The sequence below is a fragment of the Limulus polyphemus genome, unplaced genomic scaffold (assembly GCF_000517525.1).
Source record: "Limulus polyphemus unplaced genomic scaffold, Limulus_polyphemus-2.1.2 Scaffold2032, whole genome shotgun sequence".
Lineage (NCBI taxonomy): Eukaryota > Metazoa > Arthropoda > Merostomata > Xiphosura > Limulidae > Limulus > Limulus polyphemus.
The window spans coordinates 135,577-142,357 of NW_013667642.1; positions in this window are offsets into that span (position 1 = coordinate 135,577).

Genomic DNA, 6,781 nt, shown 5'->3' on the forward strand with positions numbered 1-6,781 from the left:
TATAATATTTATCGGTATGTTGAACTGCCCTCTATAATATTTATCGGTATGTTGAACTGCCCTCTATAATATTTATTGGTATGTTGAACTGCCCTCTATAATATTTATCGGTATGTTGAACTGCCCTCTATAATATTTATTGGTATCGGAGAGTGCGCTAGTACTCACTCTATGTCGGCACGGAAGCCCGTATTAAAGCAATATAAAAGTCGTCTTGATTTTCTTCTCTACAGGTGATCAGGAGCTAGATATGAAGAGAAACTTGGCATACTCACTTTATCTTCGGTGTATATGGCGCTTATCAGCTATCCAAGTCGTCCCAAAATCGAAAACCGACGAGTAGCCAAAACCGAGATTTCGTATTTTCGTTCATCATCAACTTTGTTCAACAGGCTTAGCAGTAACTATAATTGTATCGTCATTTGATTAAAGAAAACAGTCTTCATGATTTTTGGCTACATATTTTATTATTATTCAATGAAAAAAAATAATAATAATTCTTGTGTAAACAATGTTATTACTCCTTGATGTTAACTTTCTTACAGATATCTATTGTCCCTTTAAAAAGCTTAAGTATAGGGTGAAGCAGGAATTACCAGCCAATAATAGACGAACATTAGATGAATCTAACATGTAGAATATTCATGTCTTTAGGGAGTTAACCCATATATTATATATGAATTGAAATAGTAAAAAAAAAATCAATACACATGCAGGTCATCAGGAGCTAGATATGAATATTTACTTCGCACAGTTGCTCTATCTCCAGCGTATATACTGCTTTTTAGCTATCCAGAGCGTCACAAAGTCGAAAATCGGCGAATAGCTAAAATCAAGATTTCATCATTATCTTACTTCAACAGGCCTATCGCCTACCTACTTCTAGTAGTAACTATAATTTTATCATCATGTGATAGAGCAAAACATTCTTCATGATCTTTGACTACCTATTTTATTATTATTCTATGACAAATTTATAAAGCTTTAGAATACACTATATAACCTTGTAACCCACGTACGCCATCTTATAAAAAACAGTAAACAAACAAGTATGTGGAAAAATGTATCCCTAAATAAAAAAAGCTATGTAGGACTAGCTACTGAAAAAAGGAACCAAACAAGATAGTGATGGAAGTGTACATATCACTTGATCAGCTAATGATCAAATAGCAGACTAAGCCGTCTCGACTTTATATGAAGAATAAAATCCTTACATTACTGGCTTCCCTATTTTGTCTTTCAAAAGCTTGGTGTTTCAATAAAATCTTAGTTTCATCATTATACCTTTCCTAGACTGTAGAATATTTAGTATGTTAATTCTATCGTCTCTAACAGTTATCGGTACGTCGAATCTGTCCACTGTAAAATATATTCATATTTTAATTTAGCCCTCATAAGGAGCTACAAGTACAAACTTTCAAGAACATTTAAACAACCTAGACAAACAACACGGAGGCTTTAAGTTAGACTTAATGCTACCAGTGTCCTCTAGTAACAGGTAAGGTAAAATCTTTGATTGATAAGGATAAAAAATAATTTATCTTTGGAAGCCTCGCTCTAACAATTTTAAAAATATAATAATTTGAAAATAATTTTTTGTTATTTTTTTATTAATAAAGGGTTCTTGATATGTTTTCAAAATAATCTAATCCTGGGATGGTGGGATCTTTATTTAAGTTAAAAAGAGAAATGATAATCATCTTGTGTGTTTTTAAGCTAAATTGGTTTATTGTTTCATAGTTCTCTAAGTTAGCATTATGTAACAGTACATAAATATATCTGAAAATCAACTGCTACCTGCATAATAAATATATATAGAGAGAGATTTATATATTAGAGATTCATTATAGATTTTCTGTAAAATTACATCCTGAAGATTGACCCTCGAAATCACGAAATATGTAGAATAAATTAACAAAGAAGAAAAAATAGAAGAGTCTTAAGTATTGCAGTGTTTTCGACAGGTAGAAATTTGTATGTGTTTTGTCTATATATGTATATATATATATGTAAATTTGCTTCTTGAGCTCTTAGCAAGATACAGCAGAGGCATTAGGAATGTCCAGTAAATGATTTCGAGTTTGTATCTTTGTCAGCAGGAGAAGAAACCAAGAGACTGTTGATCACATTCTATGTCCATGAATAAAATTTCAGCATTAATTAAAAAATCTTTTCTTTTTTTTGTTGATTAAGAAAACAGATTGTTGCACTTGGGAAAACATGACTATCTTAGAAAATTGAAGCGGTCTTGATTTAGCAAAATGAAATTGAAAAGTTTAGATAATCATTCAGAAAAAAAATCTTCACTGAAAAAACAAAAAAGCATCACAGCATATTGCTCATGTATTTCCACTGATTTTGCTTCTCTTTATTATAACCATTATTGCAAAATTAAAACGTTTCAGAAAAGTAATACCAAGTCTTAAAAAAAACAATATTTTTAATTTCTATATCTTGACCCCCCAGTAGCACAGCGGTATGACTGCGGACTTCCCACACTAGAAACCGGGTTTCGATACCCGTGGTGGGCAGAGCACAGATAGCTCATTGTGTAGCTTTGTGCATAAATTTAAACAATCTATATTTTGATTAATCTTCCTGTTATCTAGTGTTTCTCTACACCAAATATTATTAAGAACAGACTGTTTTCTTTCGTATTGTTACGATTCCCTTGTGTTATATCGAACTGAATAAATATAGTTTAACCACGTGTCATCTGGCATATTCATGCTGCTGTAAACATAACTGATCTCTGAAAAAAGTTATTGAGAGCTTAATTTAAGTTCTGAAGACTTAAGTAACTATTGATATCAAGATGTTCTGGTTCTATAGAAAGTATGACCAGTAATTCCTGTCTTCGGATTAATTTCAACATTTATTTAGGATAATCCCTAATGCAAGAACAAAACGTTTCAGTAAAGGATCTCAATTTCTTAAAAACAAGAATTGTTTCTAATTTCAATCTTTTCAATGTTTATAACAATTAAAATGTTTCAGAAAAGAATCGCTAATTTTTAAAAGCCAACGCCATTTTATTCATTTGTTTGCAGATAATGAAGCTGGAACGTCTTCACTAACAGCGTTATATAACGAAAAATATGAAGAGCTTTTTCTGTTTTCAAGTAGTAGACATTTTATATTTATATTGTTGATTTAATCCACCCCAGTGGCATAAAGTATGACTGCGGACTTACAATACAAGAAATCGCGTTTCGATACACGTGGTGAGCGAAGCATAGATTGCCCTTTGTGTAGCTTCGCGCTTAATTACAAACAAACAATGTTATTTGTTTAAATATGACTTTTGTTGAATAAATGATAAAGAAAAAATACATGTTTGAAAAGTGTTAAGTTTTCCAAAATTTGTTTTCTTATTTAATTGATTTTATTGGGTGGTATTAGTTTTTAATTAGTGTTTCACTTCTCTATTATATTAGTATTATCTTTTAACCACAAAAGTTTCGGAATGAAAAAAAAAACATTTTAAATTTAACCAGTCATGTCAACTTCCTAACTTTCATATTTAAGTGTCATTCACAAGTGGCAATAGGGTGGACAATACGGAAAACTTCAGATAATAGTTTTCGATATGGCAGTGTAAAGAACATTGCGGGATTACCATCTTGTACCTGAAACGCCACAATACGGAACATTTTTAGTAATAGTTAACACAACATTCTCAACAGACATATATACATATATATATATATACACACACACACACGCACACATATATATAAATATAACGTTTTTATTTTTTCCGTTTATCCCCAATGACCGAAAGCCTACTTTCTTAAAGCGCTCGTATTATTGTGTTTTGTTGTTTATTTTTTTATGATACTATTTTCTGTTAATCCTTTGTACTTTGGAATATCATAAGTAATATTTATAATATTACATGGTATTACTAATAAGTAGTTTAATGCTGTAGAATTACTTCATCAAAAAACACTAACTAACATACTTTGAAAGTTAACTCTTTCTCATCTGGAGTTATAAGACTTAAACATAATTTTTTAACCATTCGTCAGTAAAGTTTGTTTGCATGTAATTGCACACAAAGCTACACAATGGGCTATCTGTGCTCTACCCACCACGGGTATTGAATCCCGTTTTCTATCGTTGTAAGTCCGCAGACATACTTTTGTGCCACTGGATGGCTTGACTTAGCTAAAGCGTGATGTCTTGCGTAGTTCATATTTTGTACACTAGATGACAGGAAAGGAAAACAATATTTCGTAGGCTCGTTGTTCATAGTCGTGATTTGGTCATGAGACCTGGAAGTGTCAGGTGATCACTGGAAATCTTCCTCCCTCAGTGGCGAGGATATCAATACTTGTGACTTGTATAATGAAGATAGAAGCCTCTTCCATACTCCATAGTCAATGTTGCCAGTACTTATGAAAATCTAATTTCTAAACACCATACCATTACATGCGCGCAACGAATGTCGGTAGATTACCCGCCCTTTTCCGACCATCTCTATGAATGGAAAAACAGGATTTCTACTTTTTTATGATAAACTATATCACATTTAATTGCTTGTTCGAACACAAAGTTTTATTCTTACAAGCAGTTCCATAATTGTAGATAAAAATGCATCAATAATTTTATTTTATCATAAAAAACCCTTTTCATAATAAAACTAACAATATATCTGAATATTGGTTTGTCTAGTATTAGGTGGCCATTGATATAAGGAACTTACAGGATTTAATGGTGAGAGGTACTTAGGTTTATGTTCATCATGTATGATAAGTTTTTCCAGCGTACTTAGTAATCCATTTTTGTTGAAACTTTTCTTGAAATAATCTACTAGTCTATATAGTAGTCTGTCTGACAACATAGGGATGTCTACGTAGTTGTGTAAAAATGTTGAATTGGTGCTTCTTGAACTCTGTATGATTTAGTGATTAGTGAATTTTGAATTATTTCTAATTCTATTATATGTGATTTTGCGACATTTAATCATACAGGACAGACCTACTCTACCACTGGACGTATGTATGTTTTATAAAATTTAAGTACATTTTCTGTTGTTGTCAGTCAGAAGCCTTATATAGTTGTATCTTTGCCATATTATAGTTCTAATATTAGTTACGTGTTCTATCCAGTTAAGCTGAGAAACGTAGGTTAAGTCCAGGAAGTTACCTGATGTATCCATTTAGATGTTGTTTTTTTTGGGGGGGGGGTAAGCTGTCTACTTAATTTAGTTAATTTTGTGAAATTTATCACTTGTGTTAAGGATTGTTTTTTATTCTCCATTTATTACAAAAGTTTTCTATTTTGTTTAATTGTGGTTGTATATCTGTCACGGCTATAGCCGGAATTGGTATCGTAGAGGTTATTTTTAAATATTTACTTATTTATTTGTTGTTTACAGGTTAATGTCCTTTAGGGCAGTGCTTTTCAACTGGGTGAATGATCAGAATCAGGGTGAATGAGATCAGAATCAGGGTGAATGGTTCAGCCAGGGGTTAATGAGATCAGAATCAGGGTGAATGAGTATTATCAATTATACAACTTCAAGAGCAAAGAAGTACTTAGTTATTATTATTTATTCTAGGTGTAGTTTGATAACTACATTAATTTTTATATTGTATTCATTCTAGTTGTAGTTTATTGTATATTCAAGTCATAATAAAGAATTTTGCATTTTAATTTAGTACTTTTTGTCTTTATTCGAACTGGGGTGAGTGAGCTCTTGTGAAAATCGTATAGAGATTAATGATATTTGAAAACGTTGAGAAGCACTGATTTAGTGTTGCTGTCAGAACCAGCCATTCGAGTGTAAACATACTTGGTTAACACAAAATATCCGAGCGACTGACTCAAAAACCAGAAAAAAATAAACGTAGTAGAAAAAGAGATTACTGTTTAAAGAAATATTTGATTTCATTGCATTTACGAAAGGATTTTCCAGATCTTGTAGAGTCATGCTAAACATGTTTGAACAGGAACTCTTAATTTTGTATTTAATTGGTCAAATAGTTTGTGACGATCCAAGCAATGATAAGATAAATATGTGTTTATTATGAGTAAATTATTATTTGTCTCCATATTATTACTTTCAGTAGTATTTGCTTGACATGTCGCTTTCCCCGTTATGTTAACTTTCCATTTTCTAAACTTGTACGATTACGCAGGCCTGCGAATTTAAACTTTCCCCCGTTATGTTAACTTTCCATTTTCTAAACTTGTACGATTACGCAGGCCTGCGAATTTAAACTTTCCCCCGTTATGTTAACTTTCCATTTTCTAAACTTGTACGATTACGCAGGCCTGCGAATTTAAACTTTCCCCGTTATGTTAACTTTCCATTTTCTAAACTTGTACGATTACGCAGGCCTGCGAATTTAAACTTCATAAAAGTTGTTTTGATTTTAATAACGGATTTTTTCATAATTCAGCTACACATATTTCGAATATAATATTAATTTTTTTCTATCACATAAGGATTTTTTACAAACTGGGAAGAAAAAAGTATTAGTTAGATGAAATTGTTTCATTTACCACAATGAACACTTTTTATTATTATATTTGTTAACAAAAACACAAGAAACTGAAGAAAAGGAAAGCATATTGATGTCAAACGAATATACATCCTCACTCATCCTGATTTTTTCTGAAATCTACGTCTTTTAGTCTCAAAACTATGTGTTGTACTCTTTCTTTTATGTATTGCGTTATGACGTTTTGTGAAAAATCTGCACGTGATGGAGAAAAATGGATATCACTTTCGAATTCAGCGTACAGGAATTACCATAGAACAAGTACAAAT